The sequence below is a fragment of the Uranotaenia lowii genome, chromosome 2 (assembly GCF_029784155.1).
Source record: "Uranotaenia lowii strain MFRU-FL chromosome 2, ASM2978415v1, whole genome shotgun sequence".
NCBI lineage: Eukaryota > Metazoa > Arthropoda > Insecta > Diptera > Culicidae > Uranotaenia > Uranotaenia lowii.
In genome coordinates this window covers 66,879,029-66,893,290 of record NC_073692.1, presented here as the reverse complement: position 1 = coordinate 66,893,290, position 14,262 = coordinate 66,879,029, and positions in this window count along the sequence as shown.

Sequence of the window (14,262 nt, the reverse complement as noted above, 5' to 3'; positions counted from 1 at the left end):
TCGAAAGTCGAAAGTCGAAAGTCGAAAGTCGAAAGTCGAAAGTCGAAAGTCGAAAGGCGAAATTCAAAAGTCGAAAGTCGAAAGTCGGTAGTCAAAAGTCGAAAGTCAAAAGTCGAAAGTCAAAAGTCGAAAGTCAAAAGTCGAAAGTCGAAAATTGGAAGTCGGAAGTCGGAAGTCGAAAGTCGAAAGTCGAAAGTCGAAAGTCGGAAGTCGAAAGTCGAAAGTCGGAAGTCGAATGTCGAAAGTCGAAAGTCGAAAGTCGAATGTCGAATGTCGAAAGTCGAAATTCAAAAGTCGAAAGTCGAAAGTCGAAAGTCAAAAGTCGAAAATCGAAAGTCGTAAGTCGAAAGCCGAAAGTCGAAAGTCGAAAGTCAAAAGTCGAAAGTCGAAAGTCGAAAGTCGAAAATCGAAAGTTGAAAGTCGAAAGTCGAAAGTCGAAAATCGAAAGTGGAAAGTCGAAAGTGGAATGTCGAAAGTCGAAAGACGAAATTTGAAATTCGAAAATAGAAAGTTCAAAGTCGAGAGTCGAAAGTCGGAAGTTGAAAGTCAAAAGTCGAAAGTTAATTGATCAACATGAAATTCAAAAGTCGTTAGTCGAAAGTCTGAAGTCAAATGTCGAAACTCACAAGTCGAATATCGAAATTCAAAATTCGAAAGTCGAAAGTCGAAAGTCGAAAGTTGAAGTACAATAATCTGAAGTGGAAAGTCGAATATTGAAAGATGAAAGTCGATATTAAGTTATCATATGAAGAAGCATTGTAAATCGTCGAAGTCGAAACTATAAGTACGACTTATTGATTAATGATCCCTTTACCTTGATCGGATGATATCAAATGAAAGTCAAACAACCATCCTGTTTCTTCAGGTCCGTTTGGAGCTTCCAAGATGTCAGACACAGAAAACACAAACACAGAATTTCAAACAATTTAATGCAGCTTCAATCAACCAACCCAACGACGGAAGGTAAAGATTCGTTGTAGAAATTGTAGCATATGTAGCACATCTATTTATCATAAAGTATTTAAGGAACCGGAAGCACCCATGAAAGGGGCTGAGAGGAACTCGTTCCAGTATTCAGGTTCACAGGTTCCTGAACTTTGATCCGATTTCATTATGCAGTTCTATTCTGAGTAGAATGGATTGGAAGAAAAAAACATCGTTCCCTCAATGAGCAGCTCACATGCATCAGGTAGTTTTGTTCCGAGCTGCACTATGACGACGCCAATCGAAAGACGTCAGTAAAAAAGGAAGGAAGTTGCATTTACATTTCTTAGCACGGTTATGGTGACGACGAATTGGGCAGGACAGGAAAGAAACGACGACCTGCAAGAGGTTGTTTTTTTTTTCGTAGAGTTTCTTCGGTTTGTTTCAGCTGATCTTTATTCGGTTGATCGGAGTTCCGTGGAGTACCACTCAAGGCGCTGCCATTCATAGGTCGGGTTAAGCAGGAAGTGACGGTTGTTGAGTCTCAAAGATATGGAAAATATGACAATATTACCTGTACGCTTTGATCTGATTTCGGAACGACAAGAGCGATCGGTTTTGAGCCGCAAATTTGATGCCCGTGCACGTGTTCGTAATTATGTCGGGTGATTCATGGATATTACTCGTTCAAACGAGTTGAACTGATCATTGATATTTTGAAGAATAATTTTAATTGCTTTCTTAACAAGAAAAACTAACGAGCTATATTGAAACTCAAATGAAATTTAAATTACTTTTAAATGTAAAATTATCTGATATGTCTGTTTTTAATGCTTATTTCTGCTAAAAATGAGTATTGATCTCAAAGTCAAAAACACAAATTCTATTAAATTAGTTCAATTTCATCTATATATATAAAAATGAATGTTTGTCTGTCTGTCTGTTCCCTATAGACTCGGAAACTACTGAACCGATCATCGTCAAAACTGGCATCTGAGGGTTTTTGAGGCCGGGGATGGTTTCTGTAATAGTCAAAACTCCATCCGACTTAAGGAAGGAGAGGCTTCCATACAAAATTTGTAGCTTTTCGAAACAAATTAAAGTCATGACATCCATTTTCTTGAGATTTTTTTTTTCCTTTGGGCGGTTTGTTTTTCGTCTCTATGGTCGAGGCGTCGCGGCCAACGTCGCAAAAGGATAGTAACCCAGGCATAGCATACTGATCAGTAGGAATATTTTGGCGCGTATTTCTCAACCAAGCATATTTTCTTTGCGGGGTTTGTTTTTCGTCTCCATGGGCGAGCAAGCGTCGTCGCAAGAGGATGGTAACCAAAGCACACTGTTCAGTGATTGCTGGAAAATTAACAATAAGGCGCCTGTTTCTCAAACACGTGGGGCGATATGCAACCTAGATGTGTTTTTTTCTTGCTTATTTGATTTGTACACAGCACGTGGTAATAAATGACGCCTAGATGTGACACGGATTGGTATTTTATTGATCGAATCAAAACCAATTGAAAGATTTGCTAAAATACTTCCATATTTAGTTCGTGTTAATGTAGGTAGCATTCGACTTTTCATTCAAGGAACATTAGAACATGTTCAAACGTTCAACTTTTTCTGTTAAAAAAAAATAAAAATTAGGTTTTCTTCTAGAAATTGTTACTTCGGCCCAAATACACAACTGAAACGAATTTAGAAATTAGATGGGAGCTTTTTATTTTAAATAATTCTGAAAAAACCATTGTACTTTTTGCTTACATACCAATTCAAGTACATACTTAACATGAAAAGTGTTTTTGTGTTACATGGCTGCATAAAAGAGACTTTTAATCCGCTTCGTTTTTGAAAAGCGAGACTTTAGAACCGATATTCAACTGGACGCAAAATTTTTAAAAGAAATTTTTAGTTTACCCTTAAAGTGTTAAAAACAATTTTCCTCTCTGTCAACTTACACGGTGGGGCAAGGGCAAACGTCGAACTTTTAAGAAATTCATCTTCAAAATGATTCACAATGTTGGAAAGACCAGAAGGGGTATTCCGAATGTTGAAACTGCAGCGGATATTGAAAATTCTTAAATGTCTTTGTAAATGAAGGTCATTCCCTTTGAACAGCATTCGTTAAAAGTGGAGTAACAAACATAAATTTATATTGCAGGAATACTGCAGAGGTATCAGTGAAACTTGATAAAACAAAAAACAGGAATTCGTATTAAATCCATTTTAAAGCCATTACTCTGACGCATCTGTAAATAAGCTTTGCATTGACACTTGCCCCAATATGCGGGACAAATGTAAACTTAGAAATTTGTTTTTAACTAAATTTTTGAAAATTTGACTTTCAAAGAAAAAATAAAAGAAACGCTGAGAACTTATTTAGTGATGCAACTGATATTTTTTTAAATATTTATATGTTTACCGTAGTAAATTTATTTTAAAAAAAGAAATTTGCACTGTATTTAATACATAACTAATTTAATATATTTTTCATTACCATGATAAGTGCTGTTTGGGTATCGAGCCGGTTAAATTTGCCTACCTTCTTCAAGCAGTGGGGGACAAAATTGAAAAAGATGGGAGAGCTCCCATGTAAATTTAAGATAAAGAGCTTTTCAAAGAAGGGACGATATTTAAAAAGGTTTTTTTCGGTACAGAGTACAAATTTCAGATCTTGAAAAACGAGTTTAGAGATCAGTAAATAATATATACCATCTTTAAATTGCTATTCAGAACTGCAGCTGCAGCTCTCATTTCAAAGTTGTTGGTTCTGAAGTATGATGAGGTTTGATTTAAAACAATGCTCTCTAAAATCTAAATTTTAATAAATTTTACAAATTACATTTATTTTTAGAAGGTGTAGCAAAGCACAACGGGTCAGCTAGTTGTTAATAAAAAAAATAACTATTTGTTTATTTTCGGTATTATACATCTGCGTTAAGGAACAATAAAGTGTTGTAACAACAATAAAAAGATCAGTTAAATATATAAAAACAACCTCCTAATTAATTATGAATCAAGGAAAATTGTTTAAAGTCAAGAAACAATTCGTCATAATCATGAATAAATATTCAATTGAAGTTGATAACAATAAAAATCAAGATCAGATTTCAAATGGGATCAATTTTAAAATTTGAGATTTGAATCAAGATCAGGATAGGAATCAGCATCAGGATCACTATTTCAATCAATTTAAGTTACCGACTAAAGTATAAAATCGGTAATTGCATCATACTGAAATCAAAATCAACATCACGATCAGGACCGAATTCCGAATCAGGAAAAGATTCAGCTCTTTTTGAGTGGTTTCTATATTTTTAATTAAATAAACTACAAAGAAAATCAATTTCTTAGCTAACAACTTGTTTTCTCATATGAGGTCAAGCTACAGTATACAGGTTTAACAATACAAATTTTTCATTAATACAGAAAAACAAAGTTTTCTTGCACATGAAACATTCTGGGTAAAAATAACTGGATAAAGTTGGTTTTTCATATCATTTCTGTAATGGCTCAAAGTGTCTTACAATGTATCCTCCAGTTAAATTTTTTGAACGTCAGCTTCCCAATATAATTTCAAAAAGAAGGTTTTGAATAAATGAAATCCTTGAACTATTTTAATTCGTAAAAATAAACTGAAAATCGTTTAATGGTTTGAAATTTTTAATTCAAACCAGTACGCTACAGAAAAATTCTAGGAAGAATGTTCCTTAATTAATTCAATTTGTATTAAAACTTTTAAGCACGTGTATTGATCCATCGCAAATCAAGCTTAAAAATGTTTACAAGCAACGAAACAAAAAAGTATGCCAAATGCTATGAGCATCACACGCTAAAGAACATAGATGAAGGCCGATAGAATATTTTTTGTTATCGATAATTTCTCTTTGATTTATTATTGTTAATGTAAAAAATGTTAGTTTTCATGGTTTTTAGGATTGTCCTCCTTTTAAGCTACATGGAGGCCATTCAATAATAGAATTTTCTCATCTACATACATATATAGGTCGACAACAAAATTAATGTTTGTCTGTCTGTCTGTCTGTTCCTTATAGACTCGAAAACTATTGGACCGATCATCCTAAGAGTTGGCGTCTGAGGGTTGTTATGTCCGGAGATGGTTTCTCTAATAGTTACAAACACCTTCGATTAAAGGGAGGGAAAGCTGCCATACAAATTTTACATAAAAAAATGTCACAATCCATAAATTTATTATCAATTTACATCAAACTTCGCACACAAACGTATTTTTAAATAATAAAATGATTCATTATGGTGATGGATAGGATTTTTTACAAATATTCAGTTGGAAAAAAGGAAAGGGGTTCTTACATATTCAATGTGAAATATAACAGAACTCGAACAATTTCCAAACGATGTTAATCAAATTTTGCACATAAAAATTCTTGATGTCATGAGATTATCTAAAGACTTTTAATTGATTGAATGATTTTTTATCCATTTCACAAATTTATTTCGATAATGGCTGCTTGGAAAAAATAATTTCATGTTTGAATCAGCGCCCTCAAATCAGTCCAAATCAGCTTTTAAATGCATTGCCTTTCGGAAAAATGTAAATTTTCATGCCTTGGTTAATCTAAAAATTTTAGAATTACATTGAATTTCTACAGCATTGTATCATTGAAACTGAAAATGTAGACAAAATTTAGATCCTTAACTAATTAAGGGCTAGTCGAAAAAATCAATATCAGTTTTTTTGTTTTTTTTTTGTTGATGTATTAGTTAATAAGCTTTCAATAGCTGATTTCAGTAAAAATTGGAAAGTTTTAAAATTTTCTTGAGCCATTGTATCAAAAATTTAGATGATAGACAAAATCTGATGAACCACAATTCGATTTCTTGTCGCAAAAAAACATTTAAAATCAGTTCTTAAATCATATGCACCAAAAAATGCTGTTCTCTTGTCTGGTAAATACTATTTTTAAATGCAGTCTTTATGAATTATAATTGAAAAATAAAACTTTTTTCTTTAAAAATCTTAAAATGGATTGTCTTTAACTTTTTATTCAAATAGTCATTGTATGAATGATTTGGCAACAATTTTGACAATATGATTGAAGTTAATCATTTAATTCACAATAGTTGGTCAAAATCACTCCAAGATCTTTCGATCGATTGCATTGTTGCCCAGGAAATAGTCGACTAATAACGGGATAGTTTAAAAAACCTTCGTATGCAGCCTTTTTTAACTAAGTAAACCAAAAATCATTTTATATGTTAAATTGGCCACTCAATTTTTTTGTGACCAAAATGCCTTAAAATCCCATTTATACTGAAGGCTCGATACAACCTTTTTCTGTAGTCAGATCTTGCTTAAACTTGGCCTACAGAAAAGCTATGAAGCCAATGATTTATTATGTTTTATGTTTTCTATATTTACATTGATAATTTTACTTCAACTTTATTGTAACAGTAAAACAATCATCCCTTCCATAATTTTCAACCTATTCTGACAAAAAATCTATATTATTCTTTGTTTTAAACTGTCAAAAATAACTTGTTATTTTGGTAGCGCCGAAAATGTTTGAACCATATGTTTTTCGATCTACCATAGCTATTGATAGTTAGGCTTTCTGTAAGAAAGGCAAAAATTAATAAGCTTCACTTTTGTAAACATTTCCACTGAACCAAACATATGTATTTTAAAATAAAAAGATGAAAAATATACTTTTTGATGAAACAAATTTCTCGTTTTCTGTTGGTGCTCATTCCATTTTTATCTATGAAAAGTTTTATACAGAATGTTATTTTTTCTAACTTCATTTGAGTGAGGCAAATAAGAAAATAGGAATAGATCTCCCCATCAGACGTTTTCCATTGTTGGTAATTTTGGCCTATCCTTGTTTCTAAATATTTTAAAAGGAAGTTTTGGAAGAATAGGAGGTTGCAATATGAACCTAAAGAGATTCTTACTAACATTCCTTCCCTTCTTCCTCATTGACTATCAGGACGTGGCTGGCCCCGTTGTTAGTAACATGTTAAAAAAAAACGATTTAATACACTTATCAGTGGATTGGAGCCTTTCTTACGGAGTGCAAATTATGTTTGGAAAATATGACACAATAATGGATTCATTATTCCTGAATTATTTATGATCAATCTATAAAAAAGATTATGATTGAAGAAATCGAAAGCAAACATCAATTTTAAAAAAGGATGGCCAGTACGTTTTTTGGGGGATAAGCGACTTATATTCAATGAGTTCATTAACTATCAAAATATTTCAAACTGTTCAAGTTTCAGAGCCACATTTCTCGACGCTCACTAGGGATAGCATCCTCGTTTCACGCGTTAGAGTGCGAGGGATTGCTGGCTACTGATGCTGAGCAAATAGCTACCTTTTTGGAGCCAACATAAGCATAACATTTACTTTAAAACAGATCAATTTTAAAAAAATTGTTTTTTTTTTGTTTTTAAGATATGACCTACAGGAAAAATCGATTTTTTTTAAATTAAGGTCATCAAAATCGTAAAACCTAGAATAGGAGAAAGGGTGGTAAAACGTTTCAATTGGAACATATAAATACACGGACATCTTCGTAACTCGTCGAGCTGAGTCGATTGGTATATATAAAGTGGGGTCTTGATCCCTTAATTATTGATAGCCCCAGCTGACCGTTCGTTTGCCTTTCTGTAAAAAATCCAAAACATCAGTTTTGTGCATTGAGAATGTAAAGGGTGTCCATGTTGAAATTGCTAAACTATGAAATTGTTCTAACTTTTTAACCGTTGGGTAGAATTTAATGAAAATGTCGGTGGATTTAGTTCATAGTGCATTGTTTACATCCCTAAAGTTTTAAAGTCCTGTGATCAAAACTCGCGGAAATAAAGTCCAAACAGCTCGTGCATGATAAAATCTTGCGCACTCTTCACGCGAACAAGGATCTCTCACATCGTTCCATCGCTAAAACGTTGGGAATCGCGAATTCCATGAAGTCGTGAGTGATTAAGCGGTTTGAGGAACGATTGACCACCGATCGGAATCCCAGAAGTGAGGGAAAAAGTGTTCCGTACAACACTCAAAATCACAACCGCGTAGTTGGGGCTTTCAACCGAAACCCGAACACCTCCGTTCGGGATGTGGCTAAGAAGCTGCACCTAAGCCGAAGTTTTGTCCAGAAGGTCAAAACTAAATGCTGGGTTTCGCGACGAGAAGTAGAACAAGTCCGCAATAACCTGTGTCAGTAAGTTGTACCTCAACATGCTGACGAAAGTTGAATGCTGCATCATGGACGACGAAACATATGTGAAGGCCGAATAAGTTCAACGCATGTCTGCACTCAGAAGATGTTCAAATTTGCGAATAAATTCCTGGTTTGACAAGCCATCTGCACGTGCGGGAAGTGGAGTGCACCTTTCGTGACCCAGGACACGATGAACGGACATGAAAGAGTGCCTCTAGAAGCGGCTGTTTCTTTTTCTGAAGGTCCACAACGTCCCAACAATCTTTTGGCCGGATTTGGCCTTATGTCACTACTTCAAGGACGTGCTGAAGTAGTATGCGGACAATAAGGTCGATTTCGTGCCGAAAATGTTCAACCCTCCCAACGGCCCCTTCGAAAAGTACTGAGCGATTATAAATTCACAGGTTGTGCAGAATCTTATGGCCGGGGTTAAGGCCAAGGTGAGAACATTTGCGTATGGACTGTAGATAGAATACGAATGAAATGGTAGAATGAAGTTTAATAGTTATTTTTCAATACCTGAAAATTTGATTGCAATCGGATGAAAAATCGAATTCATCGTGAACGCGCCGAGCAAACATAAAATCGCTTTAAAATGATGACTCAAGTCATTAAAAACGTTACTGCGAATCGTAATTCCAACTAACGCAAGTAAGAGGTCGTAAAAATTGTTACTCGAAGTCGGATTAAATGGTTTGAATCGGGTCCGCCATGTTTGCAGATTTTGAAGACGATTTCATTCCTTTGATTTCTCCCGCGTGGGTCAATTGAGAGAACAGCTTTGTTGTGCTCTCAGCGACCAGCAGTGCAACCAGATTACTAAAAATCAGATGGTGTATTTGCAAGGATTGCCCAATGGCAGAGGCAGCAAATATTGTCGCTGGCAACCGTTCGCATGCATTGAGAGAAAACAAACTTGTGCTCTCTTGCATTCTTTCAGTATGTATGAATAGGGTGTCGAATATCGACCAACTCGTAAACTTTTATCGTTTTAGCCAGAAGTTGCAAATATATACGTATATTGCCTCCACTTTGGTAGGTAAATGGTGTTTTTTCGAGTTGCATACGATTATTTTATAATTTATATGAGACGCATAACAAAGTTGTTGAGAAATATACCTACAAAAATGTTTACTGGGCGCTTTATTGCTAATCCCACGCAACATTCCGTTGGACTTTGCACAAAATTGATGGCCTCGGTCAATCAAGAATTGGAAACCATTTGCGATGTGTAACTTGTTCTGCTATGCTACGCCAGCGATCATGGAATTCAAAATGCGCTTTTTGAAAATAAAATTCATTTACATGGACCTTATCTTTTATTTTGAATATCTTATTAAAAAGTATTTCGCGCTCAATGCTTTCAGGGGGATATGAAAAGGCAAACAAGTTGAGCTTAACTAAGCTTAAACAGCTATTAAGAGTTAGGTCTTAAACTAACCGCATAATTGTTTTAAAAAAATGTTCCCTTGTAAGGCAGTAAAAAAGAATTATAAAGACCGTCTAAAGCAAGGTTGATCGAAACGTCAACAAATTGACAAATATGTTCAATTAAGATTTTTAGTCCATGTAATTATGTCATTTATTAAAAATGTAAAATATGTTTCCCTAACGAAAAAGTTTTAAAAGTTATCATACTACGGTTTTAACGTTTCACATTAAATAATGGCACATTTGAATACCCCTATGGAAATTTTTTCTGCAATAACTTCTTTTGTTTGATGAAAATTTCCACGGAGTGGAAAATTTTGAAAATTCAAAGCAATACCGACTAGGAAAAGCTCCTTATTTGTATCGAGCGTGTTTGTGTATTTTGTAACAATTTTGATCAAACCTCCTTTCCCCCATAGGATCGCGCAAGCTTTGGAATTGTACCAAACAATTTTTTTTCTGAACATTGACATTTTGCCGCATTTTCTCATAAGTAAAAGTTAGAATAATGCAATTGAAAAATCTTTTTCATATTGCAGTTAGTACTGGTAGCGAGAAATCTGTCCCAAATAATAAAAAAAAAACCTAACATCGGGCAGCAACAACTTGCGAGGCTGCCTCATTGTCCGACTGACTGCTACCCGTTTCACGAATATGTGTTGTTCGATCTTCTTTATTCACTTTTGTCGAACATATTTTACTGATAAGCCACGATTTATGGCAACGCGCCGCTCCGTTCGAGTCCGAAAAACACACACAATGTGATTCAGTTCTCGATCCTGGCTGGGGGCTTCAAGGAGAGCGTTATAAGACATGGAGTCCCCGGTAGTAGTGGCCCGAACTCGGCAGCAGCAACCGCATCCAGCTATCTCCCGTTCTCGACAGCCTTACAAATCCTTGTTGCCATTGCAAAAATAACGAGGGTGGCCGTCGTCGCCAGATATCGGAATTCAATAATAATAAAGTTAAATTGAAAGCAACGACGACGGTTAACCTGTCGTTGAACTTCTGCCTTGTAGCGTTTGTTTTTTGATTTTTTTTTTTGGATTATTCCTCACATTTCCCTTCCTCGTTCTGGATCAGTACCCAGAAGAAGGACATTGACCGGGGGACAAAACCGCACCATCACCTCGTTTTAATCTCATTTTTGGACACCTCTGCTTCTGCATCGCTCTCTCTATGTTTCGTACCGTTTCACTTCAACCGCAAGGATTTAGTGCAGGGAGGAGCATTTTTTTTGGGCCGGGGACCCAAATTTGGACACAAGCGTGCGCAGTTGAACATGTGTCTGCCAAAAATAATTCATTGAATGGAAAAATGGGATCGCGTTGACCAGCGCAAGTGAAATTCGACAGGCTCCTGGGCTCAATTGGGATTCCACAAGCAGGAGCAAGTGAATGGATTGCCGGTAACCAAACAAACTTACCAAAAAAAAGGTTAACTAAATACGATCCACGTTGTTGGCTTAACGACGACCACGACGACGACTGGTGATGAAAGTACATTGATAAGGTCTCCAAAATCCCTTTCCTTGGCTTTAGCTTTAGCTGGCCACTGACTGCTGCCGTTTGCAGTGGCGATTTCCATTCAATTTGGGGAAACTTGTGGACGTCACATTCGTAAATCACGTTCTCTCTGCTGTATGGCTATGCGTGGAAGCCAAGCCAAACACAAGTCGTGATCGACATGGAAATCGGGCCCCGAAATCGGAAGCAGCAAGGAAGACAGCCGGAAAAATAACGATCCTGCCTCCGGTGGACAAGTGTAATTGACATTCGATTTAATTACGGGCCCCGAAAAAGTGACAGTGCCCAGTTGATTGTTGGATTTTGATCTTGTCACAGAGGAGGTTCGATCGCAGTGCATCAAATCCATGAAACATGTATTCTTAAAATAAATTCAAAAACAGTCACCAAAGGAATTTGTGAATAAATATAAATCTAACTGTTTATATATTAAACCTTACAAAACTAATACACGTGTAAAGTACCTTAGTGAAACGCCATGATATGTTGAAATGATCAAATTTAACAACTCTAAACTGAGCTTGCAACTTTGCCCGGTTTTATACGGGTTTGTCCGGATATTTAATACAAAGTTTGGGAAAAGTCCAGTTCAGTCCGGTTGTCCGGATTTTAATGTAAAAAAATCGTGATTTTGCCTTGATTTATTCACTTTATTCGCCAAGTCAATCAAAAAAAAAACTAAAAGTGCTGTTAAAATGTTTTTATTTATGCGTACAACAAAACGAAATTTTTGAGTAACTTTTATATAAAAAATCATGAATGGATTTTCGGAAGCCTAAAATACAAATAAAAATCTGCTGAAATGTTTTAATAAATTTTTTTTTAAATTTTTGTAGAGTTTTTCCTTGGTTTTGAGTAAAAACTTTGGACATAATTTGTCCGGATACTGCCCGGATTTTACCAGGTTTTGAGATGAACTATCCTGGATTTGTCCAACCCTGATACGTGCGAAAATAATTCTGACAACCTTTCTCAATACACGAAATCTCTGAGGTCGGAATTTAGCAAAATTTTGCTCAAATTTGTCCAGCTAGAAATTTAGCAACCAATTTAGCATTATTTTTCTGCTAAAATTTCAACAATAATGACGCAATATTTTACAAAATTTTTAGCAAAAACCACTGAAAAAGGCCGTGCACAATAAAAATCTACAAAATTTATTTATTTTTCTTTGGATTACGTTGGAAACACTAGGAGGGTGTCGGATTTCCAATTAAAAACACAAATTCTTTCACATTTACTTATTGATTTTTATTTGTTCAAATATTTTCACATAATTCAACATCATTCAACATCACTTATTTCACTCTTTTTTCAAAACTTTCTTGCGGACCGGGTTGCTACGAATGTGAAGTTCGACCTCCGATTTCTGGATGTTGCATTGACTTTTTTTTAAACAGCACTGATTGTTTTTTCAAGCGATGCACACAGAAGTATTTCACCCAAAAACCTGTCAAAATTTAAAAATTCATTATTACAATGAATTTTGTGTTTATTTGCTTCTTGAATACACAATACATCAGATACTAGTCAGTTTTTCAATATTTATTTTTTTAGTAACATCAACAACTGACGAATTTTCAATATTTTTATCAACTGGAATTTCACATCACACCGTATAAAAATTGCGTAACTGTTCAACATGTGATTAAAGGTTTGAGAAGTGACTGAACAACAAGCTTTTATATGGAGAATTTAAATGAATGGAAAAATGTTATATTTGAGGAAAATTGGTAACAAAAAACGTGATTCAGATACTGTATTTGGAGCTTTTAAAACCGTTAATTTTGATTACAGTGTTAAAAGTTTTTTTTTGATAAATAAGTGATTTTGTTAATGTTCCCAGCAAATCTCAGAAACTAATTTTAAATCATGTGCAAAATCGATAATTTAATGGACCATGTACAAAAGAAAAAACTTCAGCATACTCCCGCACTCGTGATATTTTCAATGTTGAAGTTGAAAAAATTATTTTCTTTTTTTTTGTAAACTCTCTTCATTGTGCCATGTTTATTTCAATCAGCTATTCAAGAAAATATTCTAATTATAGCTCAAAATTGTTTTTCGCACTTATTGTGAATAATTTATTTGCCTAATGATACATTTTCATTGATGTTAATGTCGTGGAACATCTTTTGAAGTCGCTGTATTTTTTAAAATTTTTGAAAGTTATACACAATTTTTTTTTAAATTTTCACACGGTTACCGTGGTTGAATTACAAGGAATCTTTCGATTGCTTTGATTCAGTAAGATAGAGCTATTTCCTTAAAAACAGGGAAATTTGGAATTGCTGCACTTAACTTGCTGTATCTTCGACAATTTTCATTGAAAAATCTTGAAATGTAGTTCAAAGGTGTGAAAATGTTTGATCTAATATCAGGCCAAGTTTCGTTAAAATCGATGAACGTGATCAAAAATGGAGCCGGGTAGAAAATCAGGTTCATTATCGCCCAACATTCGATTTTATTCTTTTTTGGACGGATGTTTGTATGGAAAACATGGTAATCCATGTATTCTTAGTTTTTTTCTTTTACAAAATCAAAATTTATTACAAAGAAGGTTGTAGATTGATAGCAACTTCATTCCTGCTTTGTTTAGAAATAGAAATTGTACCAAAAGATGTTGGGCGATAATGAACCTGATTTTCTACTCGGCATCATTTTTGATCACGTTCATCGATTTTGACGAAACTTGGCCAGATATAAGATCATACATTTTTACATCTTTGGACCAAGTTTTAAGATTTTTCAATGAAAATTGTCGAAGATACAGCAAGTTTAGTAAAGCAACTCCAAATTTCTCTTTTTTACGGAAATAGCTCTAGCTTTGTTTCCCGTCATTGTAAAGACTTCAAATTTTGTAGAGTGTTAGTTGAATAATTGAACTAGAATGTGTGAAATTTTCATGAAAAATATCTACCGAGAGAGAAATGGCAACTCGTCAAACTTGGAAGTGGGTGCGCAGCTTCAGGCGATTTCATTCTTTTTTGATTGCAACTGTACATATAGTTCCAAGAAAATCGAAACTTATATTTTTTGAGAAAAGGCCTGTTTAAATTTTACGATGTGCTTTAGATAGACGAAAAAATATATTAGAAAACAAAGGAGCTCCATGAAATCGTGCCTATCGATATTTTAAGCTATTCAACACAAATCTACAAAAAAGGGCAGCCAAATAT